Genomic DNA, 22937 nt, shown 5'->3' on the forward strand with positions numbered 1-22937 from the left:
TTATTTTCATAAACACAAAAACTCACCTTGGTCATGTTACCTGTAGATTTCTAAGCTTCAAACGCCTATTTGTTGTGTTTTTTTTTTTATTTCATAATGGCTATTCTGTACAAACTCGTCTTTGAATTGCATCAGAATACAAAATTTGGGAAGGAAGAAGGCAAAGCCAACTCAGACCCTGAAAACATTTGGGAAATTGCCACACAAGAAACCACAAATCTGCTGAGGCACTCAAAACAATGACAGCAAGCCAGAAGTGGAGCAAGCCAACAGCTGTGCCCTGATTGAAAAAGAACCTTCCTCTTGTGCCCTGAACTCAATATGCCAGCCTCAAAACCAAAGCTCACATCAGAAAATTCATTACAAACCATGATAAAGAAGAAAAAAGAGAAAAAAGCCAAAGAAATGCAGGAATCCATAATGATATTGGGTTTGATTTAGTTGCAAGGAAACCAGCTGTTCCCAGATTCATCCACCCCTCCAGCTGACTGCCTGTGGAATTCTGACTGAATTAACCTGACAATCGCAGTGAAACTCAAGAAACCAAATTTCAGCTGAGGCACCCAAAACAAAGACAATAGCCAGAATTGGAGCACACCAACAGCTGTGCCCTGTTTGAAAAAAATCATTCCTCTGGTGCCCTGAACTCTATATTGCAGCCTCAAAACCAAAGCTCACATCAGAAAATTCATTACAAACCATGATAAATAAGGGAAATGTGAAAAAGCCAAACAAATGCAAGAGTCCTTTGTGATATTTGGCAGGATTTAGACACAAGGAAACTGGCTGTTTCCAGATTCATCCCCCCCTTCCACAGACTGACTTTGGAATTCTGATTGAATTCACCTCAAAATCACACTCACACTCATTTTGGAGGGAATTAGAATCTGTCCCCTCAGCAGAAGCGTTCTATGTCATTTTCCAAAACACAGAAACTCATCTTGGTCGTGTGGCCTGTAGATTTCTAATCCTGAAAAGGCAATGCGCTGTGGTTTTTTTTTTTTTTTCTTTCATAATGGCTACTCTCCAAAATCTTGCTTGTATTGCATCAGAATACAAAATTTGGGAATAAGAAGCCAAAACCGACTCAGACCCAGAAAACATTTAGGAAATTGCCACACAAGAAACCACAAATCAGCTGAGGCACCCAAAACAATGACAGCAAGCCAGAATTGGAGCAAGCCAACAGCTGTGCCCTGATTGAAAAAGAACCTTCCTCTTGTGCCCTGAACTCAATATGCCAGCCTCAAAACCAAAGCTCACATCAGAAAATTCATTACAAACCATGATAAATAAGAAAAAAGGGAAAAAAGCCAAAAAAATGCAAGAATCCATAATTATATAGGGCTTGATTTAGTCGCTAGGAAACAGGCTGTTCCCGGATTCATCCTCCCCTCCAGCTGACTGCCTGTGGAATTCTGACTGAATTAACCTGAAAATCACAGTGAAACTCAGTTTGGAGGCAATTAATATCTGTCACCTCAGCCAAAGTGTTCCATTTTATTTTCATAAACACAAAAACTCACCTTGGTCATGTTACCTGTTGATTTCTAAGCTTCAAACGCCTATTTGTTGTGTTTTTTTTTTTATTTCATAATGGCTATTCTGTAGAAACTCGTCTTTGAATTGCATCAGAATACAAAATTTGGGAAGGAAGAAGGCAAAGCCAACTCAGACCCTGAAAACATTTGGGAAATTGCCACACAAGAAACCACAAATCTGCTGAGGCACTCAAAACAATGACAGCAAGCCAGAAGTGGAGCAAGCCAACAGCTGTGCCCTGATTGAAAAAGAACCTTCCTCTTGTGCCCTGAACTCAATATGCCAGCCTCAAAACCAAAGCTCACATCAGAAAATTCATTACAAACCATGATAAAGAAGAAAAAAGAGAAAAAAGCCAAAGAAATGCAAGAATCCATAATGATATTGGGTTTGATTTAGTTGCAAGGAAACCAGCAGTTCCCAGATTCATCCACCCCTCCAGCTGACTGCCTGTGGAATTCTGACTGAATTAACCTGACAATCGCAGTGAAACTCAAGAAACGAAATTTCAGCTGAGGCACCCAAAACAAACACAATAGCCAGAATTGGAGCACACCAACAGCTGTGCCCTGTTTGAAAAAGACCATTCCTCCGGTGCTCTGAACTCTATATTGCAGCCTCAAAACCAAAGCTCACATCAGAAAATTCATTACAAACCATGATAAATAAGGGAAATGTGAAAAAGCCAAACAAATGCAAGAGTCCTTTGTGATATTTGGCAGGATTTAGACACAAGGAAACTGGCTGTTTCCAGATTCATCCCCCCCTTCCACAGACTGACTTTGGAATTCTGATTGAATTCACCTCAAAATCACACTCACACTCATTTTGGAGGGAATTAGAATCTGTCCCCTCAGCAGAAGCGTTCTATGTCATTTTCCAAAACACAGAAACTCATCTTGGTCGTGTGGCCTGTAGATTTCTAATCCTGAAAAGGCAATGCGCTGTGTTTTTTTTTTTTTCTTTCATAATGGCTACTCTCCAAAATCTTGCTTGTATTGCATCAGAATACAAAATTTGGGAATAAGAAGCCAAAACCGACTCAGACCCAGAAAACATTTAGGAAATTGCCACACAAGAAACCACAAATCAGCTGAGGCACCCAAAACAATGACAGCAAGCCAGAATTGGAGCAAGCCAACAGCTGTGCCCTGATTGAAAAAGAACCTTCCTCTTGTGCCCTGAACTCAATATGCCAGCCTCAAAACCAAAGCTCACATCAGAAAATTCATTACAAACCATGATAAATAAGAAAAAAGGGAAAAAAGCCAAAAAAATGCAAGAATCCATAATTATATAGGGCTTGATTTAGTCGCTAGGAAACAGGCTGTTCCCGGATTCATCCTCCCCTCCAGCTGACTGCCTGTGGAATTCTGACTGAATTAACCTGAAAATCACAGTGAAACTCAGTTTGGAGGCAATTAATATCTGTCACCTCAGCCAAAGTGTTCCATTTTATTTTCATAAACACAAAAACTCACCTTGGTCATGTTACCTGTAGATTTCTAAGCTTCAAACGCCTATTTGTTGTGTGTTTTTTTTTTTATTTCATAATGGCTATTCTGTACAAACTCGTCTTTGAATTGCATCAGAATACAAAATTTGGGAAGGAAGAAGGCAAAGCCAACTCAGACCCTGAAAACATTTGGGAAATTGCCACACAAGAAACCACAAATCGGCTGAGGCACTCAAAACAATGACAGCAAGCCAGAAGTGGAGCAAGCCAACAGCTGTGCCCTGATTGAAAAAGAACCTTCCTCTTGTGCCCTGAACTCAATATGCCAGCCTCAAAACCAAAGCTCACATCAGAAAATTCATTACAAACCATGATAAAGAAGAAAAAAGAGAAAAAAGCCAAAGAAATGCAAGAATCCATAATGATATTGGGATTGATTTAGTTGCAAGGAAACCAGCTGTTCCCAGATTCATCCACCCCTCCAGCTGACTGCCTGTGGAATTCTGACTGAATTAACCTGACAATCGCAGTGAAACTCAAGAAACCAAATTTCAGCTGAGGCACCCAAAACAAAGACAATAGCCAGAATTGGAGCACACCAACAGCTGTGCCCTGTTTGAAAAAGACCATTCCTCCGGTGCTCTGAACTCTATATTGCAGCCTCAAAACCAAAGCTCACATCAGAAAATTCATTACAAACCATGATAAATAAGGGAAATGTGAAAAATCCAAAGAAATGCAAGAGTCCTTTGTGATATTTGGCAGGATTTAGACACAAGGAAACTGGCTGTTTCCAGATTCATCCCCCCCTTCCACAGACTGACTTTGGAATTCTGATTGAATTCACCTCAAAATCGCACTCACACTCATTTTGGAGGGAATTAGAATCTGTCCCCTCAGCAGAAGCGTTCTATGTCATTTTCCAAAACACAGAAACTCATCTTGGTCGTGTTGCCTGTAGATTTCTAATCCTGAAAGGGCAATGCGCTGTGTTTTTTTTTTTCTTTCATAATGGCTACTCTCCAAAATCTTGCTTGTATTGCATCAGAATACAAAATTTGGGAATAAGAAGGCAAAACCGACTCAGACCCAGAAAACATTTAGGAAATTGCCACTCAAGAAACCACAAATCGGCTGAGGCACCCAAAACAATGACAGCAAGCCAGAATTGGAGCAAGCCAACAGCTGTGCCCTGATTGAAAAAGAACCTTCCTCTTGTGCCCTGAACTCAATATGCCAGCCTCAAAACCAAAGCTCACATCAGAAAATTCATTACAAACCATGATAAATAAGGGAAATGTAAAAAGCCAAAGAAATGCAAGAGTCCTTTGTGATATTTGGCAGGATTTAGACACAAGGAAACTGGCTGTTTCCAGATTCATCCTCCCCTTCCACAGACTGACTTTGGAATTCTGATTGAATTCACCTCAAAATCGCACTCACACTCATTTTGGAGGGAATTAGAATCTGTCCCCTCAGCAGAAGCGTTCTATGTCATTTTCCAAAACACAGAAACTCATCTTGGTCGTGTTGCCTGTAGATTTCTAATCCTGAAAGGGCAATGTGCTGTGTTTTTTTTTTTTCTTTCATAATGGCTACTCTCCAAAATCTTGCTTGTATTGCATCAGAATACAAAATTTGGGAGGGAAGAAGGCAAAACCAACTCAGACCCGAAAACATTTAGGAAATTGGCACACAAGAAACCACAAATCAGCTGAGGCACCCAAAACAATGACAGCAAGCCAGAATTGGAGCAAGCCAACAGCTGTGCCCTGATTGAAAAAGAACCTTCCTCTTGTGCCCTGAACTCAATATGCCAGCCTCAAAACCAAAGCTCACATCAGAAAATTCATTACAAACCATGATAAATAAGGGCAATGTGAAAAAGCCAAAGAAATGCAAGAGTCCTTTGTGATATTTGGCAGGATTTAGACACAAGGAAACTGGCTGTTTCCAGATTCATCCCCCCCTTCCACAGACTGACTTTGGAATTCTGATTGAATTCACCTCAAAATCGCACTCACACTCATTTTGGAGGGAATTAGAATCTGTCCCCTCAGCAGAAGCGTTCTATGTCATTTTCCAAAACACAGAAACTCATCTTGGTCGTGTTGCCTGTAGATTTCTAATCCTGAAAGGGCAATGCGCTGTGTTTTTTTTTTTCTTTCATAATGGCTACTCTCCAAAATCTTGCTTGTATTGCATCAGAATACAAAATTTGGGAATAAGAAGCCAAAACCGACTCAGACCCAGAAAACATTTAGGAAATTGCCACACAAGAAACCACAAATCAGCTGAGGCACCCAAAACAATGACAGCAAGCCAGAATTGGAGCAAGCCAACAGCTGTGCCCTGATTGAAAAAGAACCTTCCTCTTGTGCCCTGAACTCAATATGCCAGCCTCAAAACCAAAGCTCACATCAGAAAATTCATTACAAACCATGATAAATAAGAAAAAAGGGAAAAAAGCCAAAAAAATGCAAGAATCCATAATTATATAGGGCTTGATTTAGTCGCTAGGAAACAGGCTGTTCCCGGATTCATCCTCCCCTCCAGCTGACTGCCTGTGGAATTCTGACTGAATTAACCTGAAAATCACAGTGAAACTCAGTTTGGAGGCAATTAATATCTGTCACCTCAGCCAAAGTGTTCCATTTTATTTTCATAAACACAAAAACTCACCTTGGTCATGTTACCTGTTGATTTCTAAGCTTCAAACGCCTATTTGTTGTGTTTTTTTTTTTATTTCATAATGGCTATTCTGTAGAAACTCGTCTTTGAATTGCATCAGAATACAAAATTTGGGAAGGAAGAAGGCAAAGCCAACTCAGACCCTGAAAACATTTGGGAAATTGCCACACAAGAAACCACAAATCTGCTGAGGCACTCAAAACAATGACAGCAAGCCAGAAGTGGAGCAAGCCAACAGCTGTGCCCTGATTGAAAAAGAACCTTCCTCTTGTGCCCTGAACTCAATATGCCAGCCTCAAAACCAAAGCTCACATCAGAAAATTCATTACAAACCATGATAAAGAAGAAAAAAGAGAAAAAAGCCAAAGAAATGCAAGAATCCATAATGATATTGGGTTTGATTTAGTTGCAAGGAAACCAGCTGTTCCCAGATTCATCCACCCCTCCAGCTGACTGCCTGTGGAATTCTGACTGAATTAACCTGACAATCGCAGTGAAACTCAAGAAACGAAATTTCAGCTGAGGCACCCAAAACAAACACAATAGCCAGAATTGGAGCACACCAACAGCTGTGCCCTGTTTGAAAAAGACCATTCCTCCGGTGCTCTGAACTCTATATTGCAGCCTCAAAACCAAAGCTCACATCAGAAAATTCATTACAAACCATGATAAATAAGGGAAATGTGAAAAAGCCAAACAAATGCAAGAGTCCTTTGTGATATTTGGCAGGATTTAGACACAAGGAAACTGGCTGTTTCCAGATTCATCCCCCCCTTCCACAGACTGACTTTGGAATTCTGATTGAATTCACCTCAAAATCACACTCACACTCATTTTGGAGGGAATTAGAATCTGTCCCCTCAGCAGAAGCGTTCTATGTCATTTTCCAAAACACAGAAACTCATCTTGGTCGTGTGGCCTGTAGATTTCTAATCCTGAAAAGGCAATGCGCTGTGTTTTTTTTTTTTTTCTTTCATAATGGCTACTCTCCAAAATCTTGCTTGTATTGCATCAGAATACAAAATTTGGGAATAAGAAGCCAAAACCGACTCAGACCCAGAAAACATTTAGGAAATTGCCACACAAGAAACCACAAATCAGCTGAGGCACCCAAAACAATGACAGCAAGCCAGAATTGGAGCAAGCCAACAGCTGTGCCCTGATTGAAAAAGAACCTTCTTCTTGTGCCCTGAACTCAATATGCCAGCCTCAAAACCAAAGCTCACATCAGAAAATTCATTACAAACCATGATAAATAAGAAAAAAGGGAAAAAAGCCAAAAAAATGCAAGAATCCATAATTATATAGGGCTTGATTTAGTCGCTAGGAAACAGGCTGTTCCCGGATTCATCCTCCCCTCCAGCTGACTGCCTGTGGAATTCTGACTGAATTAACCTGAAAATCACAGTGAAACTCAGTTTGGAGGCAATTAATATCTGTCACCTCAGCCAAAGTGTTCCATTTTATTTTCATAAACACAAAAACTCACCTTGGTCATGTTACCTGTAGATTTCTAAGCTTCAAACGCCTATTTGTTGTGTGTTTTTTTTTTTTATTTCATAATGGCTATTCTGTACAAACTCGTCTTTGAATTGCATCAGAATACAAAATTTGGGAAGGAAGAAGGCAAAGCCAACTCAGACCCTGAAAACATTTGGGAAATTGCCACACAAGAAACCACAAATCGGCTGAGGCACTCAAAACAATGACAGCAAGCCAGAAGTGGAGCAAGCCAACAGCTGTGCCCTGATTGAAAAAGAACCTTCCTCTTGTGCCCTGAACTCAATATGCCAGCCTCAAAACCAAAGCTCACATCAGAAAATTCATTACAAACCATGATAAAGAAGAAAAAAGAGAAAAAAGCCAAAGAAATGCAAGAATCCATAATGATATTGGGATTGATTTAGTTGCAAGGAAACCAGCTGTTCCCAGATTCATCCACCCCTCCAGCTGACTGCCTGTGGAATTCTGACTGAATTAACCTGACAATCGCAGTGAAACTCAAGAAACCAAATTTCAGCTGAGGCACCCAAAACAAAGACAATAGCCAGAATTGGAGCACACCAACAGCTGTGCCCTGTTTGAAAAAGACCATTCCTCCGGTGCTCTGAACTCTATATTGCAGCCTCAAAACCAAAGCTCACATCAGAAAATTCATTACAAACCATGATAAATAATGGAAATGTGAAAAAGCCAGAGAAATGCAAGAGTCCTTTGTGATATTTGGCAGGATTTAGACACAAGGAAACTGGCTGTTTCCAGATTCATCCCCCCCTTCCACAGACTGACTTTGGAATTCTGATTGAATTCACCTCAAAATCGCACTCACACTCATTTTGGAGGGAATTAGAATCTGTCCCCTCAGCAGAAGCGTTCTATGTCATTTTCCAAAACACAGAAACTCATCTTGGTCGTGTTGCCTGTAGATTTCTAATCCTGAAAGGGCAATGCGCTGTGTTTTTTTTTTTCTTTCATAATGGCTACTCTCCAAAATCTTGCTTGTATTGCATCAGAATACAAAATTTGGGAATAAGAAGGCAAAACCGACTCAGACCCAGAAAACATTTAGGAAATTGCCACTCAAGAAACCACAAATCGGCTGAGGCACCCAAAACAATGACAGCAAGCCAGAATTGGAGCAAGCCAACAGCTGTGCCCTGATTGAAAAAGAACCTTCCTCTTGTGCCCTGAACTCAATATGCCAGCCTCAAAACCAAAGCTCACATCAGAAAATTCATTACAAACCATGATAAATAAGGGAAATGTAAAAAGCCAAAGAAATGCAAGAGTCCTTTGTGATATTTGGCAGGATTTAGACACAAGGAAACTGGCTGTTTCCAGATTCATCCCCCCCTTCCACAGACTGACTTTGGAATTCTGATTGAATTCACCTCAAAATCGCACTCACACTCATTTTGGAGGGAATTAGAATCTGTCCCCTCAGCAGAAGCGTTCTATGTCATTTTCCAAAACACAGAAACTCATCTTGGTCGTGTTGCCTGTAGATTTCTAATCCTGAAAGGGCAATGCGCTGTGTTTTTTTTTTTCTTTCATAATGGCTACTCTCCAAAATCTTGCTTGTATTGCATCAGAATACAAAATTTGGGAATAAGAAGGCAAAACCGACTCAGACCCAGAAAACATTTAGAAAATTGCCACTCAAGAAACCACAAATCGGCTGAGGCACCCAAAACAATGACAGCAAGCCAGAATTGGAGCAAGCCAACAGCTGTGCCCTGATTGAAAAAGAACCTTCCTCTTGTGCCCTGAACTCAATATGCCAGCCTCAAAACCAAAGCTCACATCAGAAAATTCATTACAAACCATGATACATAAGGGAAATGTGAAAAAGCCAAAGAAATGCAAGAGTACTTTGTGATATTTGGCAGGATTTAGACACAAGGAAACTGGCTGTTTCCAGATTCATCCTCCCCTTCCACAGACTGACTTTGGAATTCTGATTGAATTCACCTCAAAATCACACTCACACTCATTTTGGAGGGAATTAGAATCTGTCCCCTCAGCAGAAGCGTTCTATGTCATTTTCCAAAACACAGAAACTCATCTTGGTCGTGTTGCCTGTAGATTTCTAATCCTGAAAGGGCAATGTGCTGTGTTTTTTTTTTTTTCTTTCATAATGGCTACTCTCCAAAATCTTGCTTGTATTGCATCAGAATACAAAATTTGGGAAGGAAGAAGGCAAAACCAACTCAGACCCCGAAAACATTTAGAAAATTGGCACACAAGAAACCACCAATCAGCTGAGGCACCCAAAACAATGACAGCAAGCCAGAATTGGAGCAAGCCAACAGCTGTGCCCTGATTGAAAAAGAACCTTCCTCTTGTGCCCTGAACTCAATATGCCAGCCTCAAAACCAAAGCTCACATCAGAAAATTCATTACAAACCATGATAAATAAGGGAAATGTGAAAAATCCAAAGAAATGCAAGGGTCCTTTGTGATATTTGGCAGGATTTAGACACAAAGAAACTGGCTGTTTCCAGATTCATCCCCCCCTTCCACAGACTGACTTTGGAATTCTGATTGAATTCACCTCAAAATCACACTCACACTCATTTTGGAGGGAATTAGAATCTGTCCCCTCAGCAGAAGCGTTCTATGTCATTTTCCAAAACACAGAAACTCATCTTGGTCGTGTTGCCTGTAGATTTCTAATCCTGAAAGGGCAATGTGCTGTGTTTTTTTTTTTCTTTCATAATGGCTACTCTCCAAAATCTTGCTTGTATTGCATCAGAATACAAAATTTGGGAATAAGAAGGCAAAACCGACTCAGACCCAGAAAACATTTAGAAAATTGCCACTCAAGAAACCGCAAATCGGCTGAGGCACCCAAAACAATGACAGCAAGCCAGAATTGGAGCAAGCCAACAGCTGTGCCCTGATTGAAAAAGAACCTTCCTCTTGTGCCCTGAACTCAATATGCCAGCCTCAAAACCAAAGCTCACATCAGAAAATTCATTACAAACCATGATAAATAAGGGAAATGTGAAAAATCCAAAGAAATGCAAGAGTCCTTTGTGATATTTGGCAGGATTTAGACACAAGGAAACTGGCTGTTTCCAGATTCATCCCCCCCTTCCACAGACTGACTTTGGAATTCTGATTGAATTCACCTCAAAATCGCACTCACACTCATTTTGGAGGGAATTAGAATCTGTCCCCTCAGCAGAAGCGTTCTATGTCATTTTCCAAAACACAGAAACTCATCTTGGTCGTGTTGCCTGTAGATTTCTAATCCTGAAAGGGCAATGCGCTGTGTTTTTTTTTTTCTTTCATAATGGCTACTCTCCAAAATCTTGCTTGTATTGCATCAGAATACAAAATTTGGGAATAAGAAGGCAAAACCGACTCAACCCAGAAAACATTTAGAAAATTGCCACTCAAGAAACCACAAATCGGCTGAGGCACCCAAAACAATGACAGCAAGCCAGAATTGGAGCAAGCCAACAGCTGTGCCCTGATTGAAAAAGAACCTTCCTCTTGTGCCCTGAACTCAATATGCCAGCCTCAAAACCAAAGCTCACATCAGAAAATTCATTACAAACCATGATAAATAAGGGAAATGTGAGAAAGCCAAAGAAATGCAAGAGTCCTTTGTGATATTTGGCAGGATTTAGACACAAGGAAACTGGCTGTTTCCAGATTCATCCCCCCCTTCCACAGACTGACTTTGGAATTCTGATTGAATTCACCTCAAAATCACACTCACACTCATTTTGGAGGGAATTAGAATCTGTCCCCTCAGCAGAAGCGTTCTATGTCATTTTCCAAAACACAGAAACTCATCTTGGTCGTGTTGCCTGTAGATTTCTAATCCTGAAAGGGCAATGTGCTGTGTTTTTTTTTTTTTTCTTTCATAATGGCTACTCTCCAAAATCTTGCTTGTATTGCATCAGAATACAAAATTTGGGAAGGAAGAAGGCAAAACCAACTCAGACCCCGAAAACATTTAGAAAATTGGCACACAAGAAACCACCAATCAGCTGAGGCACCCAAAACAATGACAGCAAGCCAGAATTGGAGCAAGCCAACAGCTGTGCCCTGATTGAAAAAGAACCTTCCTCTTGTGCCCTGAACTCAATATGCCAGCCTCAAAACCAAAGCTCACATCAGAAAATTCATTACAAACCATGATAAATAAGGGAAATGTGAAAAATCCAAAGAAATGCAAGGGTCCTTTGTGATATTTGGCAGGATTTAGACACAAAGAAACTGGCTGTTTCCAGATTCATCCCCCCCTTCCACAGACTGACTTTGGAATTCTGATTGAATTCACCTCAAAATCACACTCACACTCATTTTGGAGGGAATTAGAATCTGTCCCCTCAGCAGAAGCGTTCTATGTCATTTTCCAAAACACAGAAACTCATCTTGGTCGTGTTGCCTGTAGATTTCTAATCCTGAAAGGGCAATGTGCTGTGTTTTTTTTTTTCTTTCATAATGGCTACTCTCCAAAATCTTGCTTGTATTGCATCAGAATACAAAATTTGGGAATAAGAAGGCAAAACCGACTCAGACCCAGAAAACATTTAGAAAATTGCCACTCAAGAAACCACAAATCGGCTGAGGCACCCAAAACAATGACAGCAAGCCAGAATTGGAGCAAGCCAACAGCTGTGCCCTGATTGAAAAAGAACCTTCCTCTTGTGCCCTGAACTCAATATGCCAGCCTCAAAACCAAAGCTCACATCAGAAAATTCATTACAAACCATGATAAATAAGGGAAATGTGAAAAAGCCAAAGAAATGCAAGAGTACTTTGTGATATTTGGCAGGATTTAGACACAAGGAAACTGGCTGTTTCCAGATTCATCCTCCCCTTCCACAGACTGACTTTGGAATTCTGATTGAATTCACCTCAAAATCACACTCACACTCATTTTGGAGGGAATTAGAATCTGTCCCCTCAGCAGAAGCGTTCTATGTCATTTTCCAAAACACAGAAACTCATCTTGGTCGTGTTGCCTGTAGATTTCTAATCCTGAAAGGGCAATGTGCTGTGTTTTTTTTTTTTTCTTTCATAATGGCTACTCTCCAAAATCTTGCTTGTATTGCATCAGAATACAAAATTTGGGAAGGAAGAAGGCAAAACCAACTCAGACCCCGAAAACATTTAGAAAATTGGCACACAAGAAACCACCAATCAGCTGAGGCACCCAAAACAATGACAGCAAGCCAGAATTGGAGCAAGCCAACAGCTGTGCCCTGATTGAAAAAGAACCTTCCTCTTGTGCCCTGAACTCAATATGCCAGCCTCAAAACCAAAGCTCACATCAGAAAATTCATTACAAACCATGATAAATAAGGGAAATGTGAAAAAGCCAAACAAATGCAAGGGTCCTTTGTGATATTTGGCAGGATTTAGACACAAAGAAACTGGCTGTTTCCAGATTCATCCCCCCCTTCCACAGACTGACTTTGGAATTCTGATTGAATTCACCTCAAAATCACACTCACACTCATTTTGGAGGGAATTAGAATCTGTCCCCTCAGCAGAAGCGTTCTATGTCATTTTCCAAAACACAGAAACTCATCTTGGTCGTGTTGCCTGTAGATTTCTAATCCTGAAAGGGCAATGTGCTGTGTTTTTTTTTTTTTTCTTTCATAATGGCTACTCTCCAAAATCTTGCTTGTATTGCATCAGAATACAAAATTTGGGAAGGAAGAAGGCAAAACCAACTCAGACCCCGAAAACATTTAGGAAATTGGCACACAAGAAACCACAAATCAGCTGAGGCACCCAAAACAATGACAGCAAGCCAGAATTGGAGCAAGCCAACAGCTGTGCCCTGATTGAAAAAGAACCTTCCTCTTGTGCCCTGAATTCAATATGCCAGCCTCAAAACCAAAGCTCACATCAGAAAATTCATTACAAACCATGATAAATAAGGGAAATGTGAAAAAGCCAAAGAAATGCAAGAGTACTTTGTGATATTTGGCAGGATTTAGACACAAGGAAACTGGCTGTTTCCAGATTCATCCCCCCCTTCCACAGACTGACTTTGGAATTCTGATTGAATTCACCTCAAAATCCCTCTCACACTCCATTTGGAGGGAATTAGAATCTGATACCTCAGCAGAAGCGTTCCATGTCATTTTGCAAAACACAGAATCTCATCTTGGTTGTGTTGCCTATGGATTTCTAATCCTGAAAGGGAATTTGCTGTGTTTTTTTTTTCTTTCATAATGGCTACTCTGTCCAAAATCTTGCTTGTATTGCATCAGAATACAAAATTTGGGAAGGAAGAAGGTAAAACGAACTCAGACCCAGAAAACATTTAGGAAATTGCCACACAAGAAACCACAAATCAGCTGAGGCACCCAAAACAATGACAGCAAGCCAGAATTGGAGCAAACCAACAGCTGTGCCCTGATTGAAAAAGAACCTTCCTCTTGTGCCCTGAACTCAATATGCCAGCCTCAAAACCAAAGCTCACATCAGAAAATTCATTACAAACCATGATAAAGAAGAAAAAAGAGAAAAAAGCCAAAGAAATGGAAGAATCCATAATGATATTGGGTTTGATTTAGTTGCAAGGAAACAGCTGTTCCCAGATTCATCCACCACTAAAGCTGACTGCCTGTGGAATTCTGACTGAATTAACCTGACAATCGCAGTGAAACTCAAGAAACCAAATTTCAGCTGATGCACCCAAAACAAAGACAATAGCCAGAATTGGAGCGCACCAACAGCTGTGCCCTGTTTGAAAAAGACCATTCTTCCGGTGCCCTGAACTCTATATTGCAGCCTCAAAACCAAAGCTCACATCAGAAAATTCATTACAAACCATGATAAATAAGGGAAATGTGAAAAAGCCAAAGAAATGCAAGAGTCCTTTGTGATATTTGGCAGGATTTAGACACAAGGAAACTGGCTGTTTCCAGATTCATCCCCCCCTTCCACAGACTGACTTTGGAATTCTGATTAAATTCACCTCAAAATCCCTCTCACACTCCATTTGGAGGGAATTAGAATCTGTCACCTCAGCAGAAGTGTTCCATGTCGTTTTTAAAAAAACATAAAATAATCTTGGTTGTGTTGCCTATAGATTTCTAATCCTGAAAGGGCAATTTGCTGTGTTTTTTTTTTTTTTCTTTCATAATGGCTACTCTGTCCAAATTCTTGCTTGTATTGCATCAGAATACAAAATTTTTGAAGGAAGAAGGCAACACCAACTCAGACCCCGAAAACATTTAGGAAATTGCCACTCAAGAAACCACAAATCGGCTGAGGCAACCAAAACAATGACAGCAAGCCAGAAGTGGAGCAAGCCAACAGCTGTGCCCTGATTGAAAAAGAACCTTCCTCTTGTGCCCTGAACTCAATATGCCAGCCTCAAAACCAAAGCTCACATCAGAAAATTCATTACAAACCATGATTAATAAAAAAAATGAGAAAAAATCCAAAGAAATGCAAGAATCCATAATGATATTGGACTTGATTTAGTCGCAAGAAAACCGAATGTTCCCGGATTCATCCACCCCTCCAGCTGATGCCTGTGGAATTCTGTCTGAATTAACCTGAAAATCGTAGTGAAACTCAGTTTGCAGGGAATTAATATCTGTCACCTCAGCCAAAGTGTTCCATTTTATTTTCATAAACACAAAAACTCACCTTGGTCGTGTTACCTGTAGATTTCTAAGCTTCAAATGCCTATTTGTTGTGTTTTTTCTTTCATAATTGCTACTCTGTCCAAACTCTTGTTTGTGTTGCGTCAGAATACAAAATTTGGGAAGGAAGAAGGCAAAACCAACTCATACCCCGAAAACATTTAGGAAATTGCCACACAAGAAACCACAAATCGGCTGAGGCAACCAAAACAATGACAGCAAGCCAGAATTAGAGCAAGCCAACAGCTGTGCCCTGATTGAAAAAGAACCTTCCTCTTGTGCCCTGAACTCAATATGCCAGCCTCAAAACCAAAGCTCACATCAGAAAATTCATAACAAACCATGAAAAAAAGAAAAATGAGAAAAAAGCCAAAGAAATGCAGGAGTTCTTAGTGATATTGGGCTTGATTTAGTGGCAAGGAAACAGGCTGTTCCCAGATTCATCCATCCCTACAGCTGAATGCCTGTGGAATTCTGACTGAATTAACCTGAAAATCGCAGTGAAACTCAGTTTGGTGGCAATTAATATCTGTCACCTCAGCAAAATTGTTCCATTTTATTTTCCAAAACACAAAAACTCACCTTGGTCATGTGTCCTGTAGATTTCTAAGCTTCAAACGCCTATTTGTTGTGTTTTTTTATTTCATAATGGCTACTCTGTCCAAACTCTTGTTTATATTGCGTCAGAATACAAAATTTGGGAAGGAAGAAGGCAAAGCAAACCCAGACCCAGAAATCATTTAGAAAATTGCCACACAAGAAACCACAAATCAGCTGAGGCACCCAAAACAATGACAGCAAGCCAGAATTGGAGCAAGCCAACAGCTGTGCCCTGTTTGAAAAAGACCATTCCTCCGGTGCCCTAAACTCCATATTGCAGCCTCAAAACAAAAGCTCACATCAGAATATTCATTACAAACCATGAAAAATAAGGGAAATGTGAAAAAGCCAAAGAAATGCAAAAGTCCTTTGTGACATTTGGCTGGATTTAGACACAAGGAAACTGGCTGTTTCCAGATTCACCCCCCCGTTCCACAGACTGACTTTGGAATTCTGATTGAATTCACCTGAAAATCGCACTCACACTCAATATGGAGGGAATTAGAATCTGTCAACTCAGCAGAAACGTTCCATGTCGTTTTTAAAAACACAGAAAATAATCTTGGTTGTGTTGCCTATAGATTTCTAATCCTGAAAGGGCAATTTGCTGTGTTTTATTTTCTTTCATAATGGCTACTCTGTCCAAATTCTTGCTTGTATTGCATCAGAATACAAAATTTGGGAATAAGAAGCAAAACCGACTCAGACCCAGAAAACATTTTGGAAATTGCTGCTCAAGAAACCAAAAGTCAGCTGAAGCACCCAAAACAATGATAGCAAGCCAGAATTTGAGCAAGCCAACAGCTGTGCCCTGATTGAAAAAGAACCTTCCTCTTGTGCCCTGAACTCAATATGCCAGCCTCAAAACCAAAGCTCACATCAGAAAATTCATTACAAACCATGATAAAGAAGAAAAAAGAGAAAAAAGCCAAAAAAATACAAGAATCCATAATGATATTGGGCTTGATTTAGTTGCAAGGAAACCAGCTGTTCCTGCATTCATCCACCCCTCCAGCTGACTGCCTGTGGAATTCTGACTGAATTAACCTGAAAATCACAGTGAAACTCAGTTTGGAGGCAATTAATATCTGTCACCTCAGCCAAAGTGTTCCACTGTATTTTCCAAAACACAAAAACTCACCTTGGTCATGATACCTATAGATTTCTAAGCTTCAAATGCCTATTTGCTCTGTTTTTTATTTCACAATGGCTACTCTGTCCAAACTCTTCTTTGCATTGCATCAGAATACAAAATTGGGAAGGAAGAAGGCAAAACCAACTCAGACCCTGAAAACATTTGGGAAATTGCCACACAAGAAACCACAAATTGGCTGAGGCACCCAAAACAATGACAGCAAGCCAGAAGTGGAGCAAGCCAACAGCTGTGCCCTGATTGAAAAAGAACCTTCCTCTTGTGCCCTGAACTCCATAGTGCAGCCTCAAAACCAAAGCTCACATCAGAAAATTCATTACAAACCATGATAAAGAAGAAAAAAGAGAAAAAAGGCAAATATTTGCAAGAATCCATAATGATATTGGGTTTGATTTAGTTGCAAGGATACTGGCTGTTCCCAGATTCATCCACCCCTCCAGCTGACTGCCTGTGGAATTCTGACTGAATTAACCTGACAATCGCAGTGAAACTCAAGAAACCAAATGTCAGCTGAGGCACCCAAAACAATGACAGCAAGCCAGAATTGGAGCGCACCAACAGCTGTGCCCTGTTTGAAAAAGACCATTCCTCCGGTGCCCTGAACTGCATATTGCAGCCACAAAACCAAACCTAACATCATAAAATTCATTACAAACCATGATAAATAAGGGAAATGTGAAAAATCCAAAGAAATGCAAGAGTCCTTTTTGATATTTGGCTGGATTTAGACACAAGGAAACTGGCTGTTACCAGATTCATCCCCCCCCTTCCACAGACTGACTTTGGAATTCTGTTTGAATTCACCTCAAAATCGCACTCACACTCAATTTGGAGGGAATTAGAATCTGTCCCCTCAGCAGAAGCTTTCCATGGCATTTTCCAAAACACAGAAACTCATCTTGGTCATGTTGCCTATAGATTTCTATTCCTGAAAGGGCAATTTGCTGTGTTTTTTTTTTTTTTCATAATGGCTACTATGTCCAAAATCTTGCTTGTATTGCATCAGAAGATAAAATTTGGGAATAACAAGGCAAAACCGACTCAGACCCAGTAAACATTTAGGAAATTGCCACTCAAGAAACCAAAAGTCAGCTGAGGCACCCAAAACAATGACAAAAGCCAGAATTGGAGCAAGCCAACAGCTGTGCCATGTTTCAAAAAGACCATTCCTCCGGTGCCCTGAACTCTATATTGCAGCCTCAAAACCAAAGCTCACATCAGAAAATTCATTACAAACCATGAAAAAAAGAAAAAAGAGAAAAAAGTCAAAGAAATTCAAGAGTCCTTTGTGATATTTGGCAGGATTTAGACACAAGGAAACCAGCTGTTTCCAGATTCATCCACCCCTCCTAGCTGACTGGCTGTGGAATTCTGATTGAATTCACCTGAAAATCGCACTCACTCTCGATTTGGAGGAAATTAATATCTGCCCTCAGTGGAAGGGTTCTATGTCATTTTCCAAAACCCAAAAACTCATCTTGGTCATGTTGCCTATGATTTCTAATCATCAAAACCCAATATGTTCTGTTTTTCAATTTCATAATGGATCCTCTTTCTAAACCCTTGTTTGTATTGCATCAGAATACACAATTTGAAAAGGAAAAAGGCAAAAGCAACTCAGACCAACAAAACATTTAGGAAAAAGTCGCTCAAAATGAAAAATTGGCTGAGGCACCCAAAGCAATTACAGAAAGCCAGAATTGGAGAGAGCCAACAGCTGTGCCCTAATTGAAAAAGACCATTCCTCTGGTTCCCTGAACTCCTTAAGCCAGCCTCAAAACCACAACCCACATCAGAAAATTTATTACAAACCACCATAAATAAAAAAATGTGAAAAATGCAAAAAAGAAAAAGAAATGCAAGAGTCCTTTGTGATATGGCGCTTGTTTTAGTACAAGGAAACCAGCTGTTTCCGGATTCATCCACCCCTCCCAGCTGACTGACTGTGGAATTCTGATTGTATTCACCTGAAAAGAGAGAACATTTATAAGTATATTGGGACTGTGGAACCTGTCATTTACCAATCACATGTTAGACTGAATCATAGACCAAATATAGGGAAGAAATCCTATGCATGTAAACCTTGTGGGAAGTCATTCAGTATTAAATTCTGCCATACCCTCCATCACAGCACTCATATTGTGGAAAACCCTCATGTGTGTAATGGTTGTGTGGAAACCACTCACCAGAAGTCAGATCTCATTAGACATCAGAGAATTCACACAGGGTTGAAATCTTACAAATCTAATGATTTGTAAGTTCTTTGGGAAGTTCTTTAGCCAGAAGAAACACCTCATAAATCATCAGAGAATTCACACAGGTGAGAAACCTTTTGAATGTAATGACTGTGGAAAATCCTTTGGCCAGAAGGCAAACATCATAAATCATCAGAGAATTCACACAGGTGAGAAACCTTATGAATGCAATGACTATGGAAAATCCTTTGGCCAGAAGGCAAACCTCATAAATCATCAGAGAATTCACAGAGGGGAGAAACCTTATGAATGCAATCATTGTGGAAAAGCCTTTGCTGAGAAATCAAAGCTCACAAAGCATCAGACAATTTGTACTGGGGGAAACCTTATGATTGCAACGACTGTGGAAAAACCTTTGCTGAGAAGTCAAACCTCAGAAAGTATCAGAGCCTTCACACCATGGAGAAAGCTTATAAATGAAATGACTGTGGAAAAGCCTTTGGTCCCATCCTTGCATACCAAGGATAAATCCCACTTGGTCTGGGTGGATGATCTTTCTGATGCATTGTTGGATTCAATTGGCCAGAATTCTGTTGCAGATCTTTGCATGTATGTTCATCAGGGAAATTGGTCTATAATTACTTTCTTTGTTGCACTTTTTTCAAGTTTAGGAATGAAGGTGATGTTGGCTTCATAGAAAGAATTTGGGAGAATCGCCTCTCTCTCAATTGTTTTGAATAACTTGAGAAGAATTGCAGTTAGTGCTTTAAATGTCTGTTAGAATTCAGCAGTGAAGCCTTCCAGTTTTGGGGTTTTCTTGGTAGTGAGGGTCTTTATTACTGGTATCATTTCCATCTGGTTATGTGTGTGTTTACGTTTTCTATATCTTTGTTGCTCAATTTAGGTAGGTTTTATGGATGGAAGGATGGTGGAAAGCCTCTTTGCTGTACTTCATAACTCATAAGATATCAGAGTATCCACACAGGGAATTTTCTACCTGACCTTTTTGTGCAAGTTATATCTCATGAAATATTAGAGAATTCACCAAGGGGAGAAATGCATGAATATAATACATGTGAATAGCCTTTGTGGTGCAAATCAGACCTCATCAAACATAAAAGAATTCTCATGGGGAGCAATTTTATGAATGTAATGACTCAGAGCCTTTTACCATAATTCAGCCCTCATTGTACATCATCAAATTCATATAGGGAAAAACTCCTTTGAAAGTAAAATCCCTTTAATTAGAAGCCATACCTCATAAGACAACAGGGAATTCACGTGGGAGAGAAACCTTATGGGTGTAATGAGTGTTGGAAAGCTCTGCCCAAATCTCTCCTTATATCAGAATGCACAACATATATATCTAATGAATGAAATAAATGTGAGAAAGTCATTTCACATAGGTAATGCCTCATAATCCATCATGGAATTTGAAGAAGGGAGAGACCTTAACAATATAATGAATGTGGAAGAGCTTTTCTCCAAAATTCATGTAAGTATTGTGACAAAACCTTTTGCTGGAAATCACATCCTATCCAACAGAGACTCATGTAAAGTAGAAAGCTTATAAATATTATTAGAGTCAGAAGTCAATGGTACATCAGAGAATTGACACAGGTGGTTTCTTAGGCGTATACTGATTGTGCAAAAACATTTTCTTTATTTCAGGCTTGTATAGATACAGAATTCACAAAAGATGATAGTCTTTGCATGCTGTAAATACAATAAAACCTTTAGCCAGAAATTAGACATCAACAGACTTCAGAGAATTCATAAGGAACAAAAGTCTATGCAATGAATTTGGAAAATGTATTTCTGTTATAAATCAGTCTTCAATTCCCATGAATAGACTCACAAATGAGAAAACATGCATGCATAGAAAAGTTTTGTACCATAAATTATCTCTAGATGGTAAACTAATATATCACACAAAAGAAAAATCATGAGTGTAATGGAATTGGGAAACCCTTTGCTATAAGGCAGATTTCCAGAAAGCTTAGCAAGATTACAGAAAAGTCTCTGAAAATGTAACATGTCTGAAAGATTTGTTGGCATCACAAACTGGAGGATAGCTCAAGTGCATGTGTTTTTGTGCCTGGCATCCAAATTGATATCTCTTTTTCTTTGATGAATTCCTTGTTTATTTATTTAGCAGATTTAGAGACAAAGGATTCCTGTCCATTGATTTACTACTATATGCCCACAATTGCCATGGTAAGGTCTATGGCAAAAACTGAGTGCTGGGGGCTGTGAATCTGATTCATCACTGATAACATTGAAGACATTGGTTCCTGGTTCTTATGCTGCTATGCATGGAAATGTTTCTCTAATTTCATTTTCAAATAGTTCATTGTTAATATAAAGAAATGCTTCTAATTTTTAAAATTTCATTGAAATAATTTGTGATTAATGTGTCCTAGTCATGCATTATTACAGGGTGTAGTGCAATATTTGCACACATTTATGCAGTAAAAAGTGATCAAGCTAAGCAACTACAGTTTTATTAAGTTTTTAAAGAGTTATTTATTTGAAAGACAGAGTTACAGAGAGAAGTAGCAGCAGAGAGAGAGAGAGGTCTTCCTCTGCTGGTTCACTCCCCAGATGGCCACAATGGCCGGAGCTCTGCCAATCTGATTCCAGGAACCAGGAGCTTCTTCCAGATCTCCCACTTGGGTGCAGGGACCCAAGGACTTGGGCCATCTTCTACTGCTTTCCCAGGCCATAGCAGAGAGTTGGATCAGAAGAGGAGCAGCCAGGACTAGAACTGGTACCCACATGGGATGCTGGTGCTTCAGGCCAGGGTGTTAGCCCACTGTGCCACAATGCTGGCCCCCAAGCAACTACAGTTTCTAATTCTTCTCCATGATTTGAGACTACCAGCTCCTCTCCTTCAGTTCTTTACACAGAACCTAATATGGTTGAATGTAGTCATCTCATTATATTATGGAACACCAGAAGTTCTTTCTGTCTCTTTGATTTTTGATACCTATTATCCAATCCCCCTCTATCCCTAGCTGCTTCCCTTCTCAGCCTCTAGTAATCACAGTTCTGTGTTCAGATCCATTATTTTCTTTCACTTCCACATGTGACAAGGACCAGGTGACATTTGTGTTCCTGCTTCTGGCTTATTTCAATTAATTTAATAATATTTTGTTCTTTTTTTGAATAATCTAAAAGAGGTTGCCCTGTCCATTGTTTTTCACTGATGGACAGCTAGATTGGTTTCAAATCCTGGCTGCAGTGAACTGTGTTATAGTGGCTGTGTTATGGGAAAATTGCTGTATCTTTGATATGCTCTCCTCCTTTCCTTCTAATAAAATTTCCTTATTCTATATAGCCAAGAGCAAGATAACTCTCACATGGTAGGTCAATTTTTATCTTAGTTTAATTTTTGTTATTTATTTGAAAGAGTTACAATAGAGGTAGAGACACAGAGAGGTCCTCCATTAGCTGGTTCGCTCTACAGATGACTACAAAGGCCAGAGTTATGCCATTCTGAAACCTGGAGACAGGAGCTTCCTCTGGGTCTCCCACATGGGTGCATGGGCCCAAGGACTTGGGCCATCTTCTACTGCTATCCCAGGAGATAGCAGAGAGCTGTATTGGAAGAAGAGCAGCTGGAACTAGAACTGGCACCCAAATGGGATGCTGGCCCTTCAGGCCAGGGCTTTAACTCACTGCACAACAGCGCCGGCCCCAATTTTTATCCTTTTTAAGGAATGACCATACTGTTCTGCATAACATCTGTACTAACTTGTGTTTTCACCCACCATATATGATGGTTTTCTTTTCCCATGTGCTCTCTAGCATTTGTTATTTTTTATCAGTTTGGCATAAAAATGATATAGTATTGTTCATGTTTTTGTGTATTTTGAAATCAGTTAATTTGTTTATTAAATCTTTATTATTTGAAAGGTGGATTTAGAGAGAGAGGGAAAGACATAGATAGCTTTCATCTGCTGGCTCACACCCCAGAGAGTTTCAACAGTTGAGCCTGGGGCATGCTGAAGTCAGGAGCTTCATCCAAGTCTCCCACATCAGTGGCAAGGACCTGAGTCCTTCGTCCATCTTCTGCTGGTTTCCCAGGTGTTTAGCAGTGAGCTAAATTGTAAGTGGAGATTCCTAAACTCAAAGTGGAACTCAGATGTTATGCTGGCCTCACAGAT

This window comes from Oryctolagus cuniculus, chromosome 19, assembly GCF_964237555.1.
Source record: "Oryctolagus cuniculus chromosome 19, mOryCun1.1, whole genome shotgun sequence".
Classification (NCBI taxonomy): domain Eukaryota; kingdom Metazoa; phylum Chordata; class Mammalia; order Lagomorpha; family Leporidae; genus Oryctolagus; species Oryctolagus cuniculus.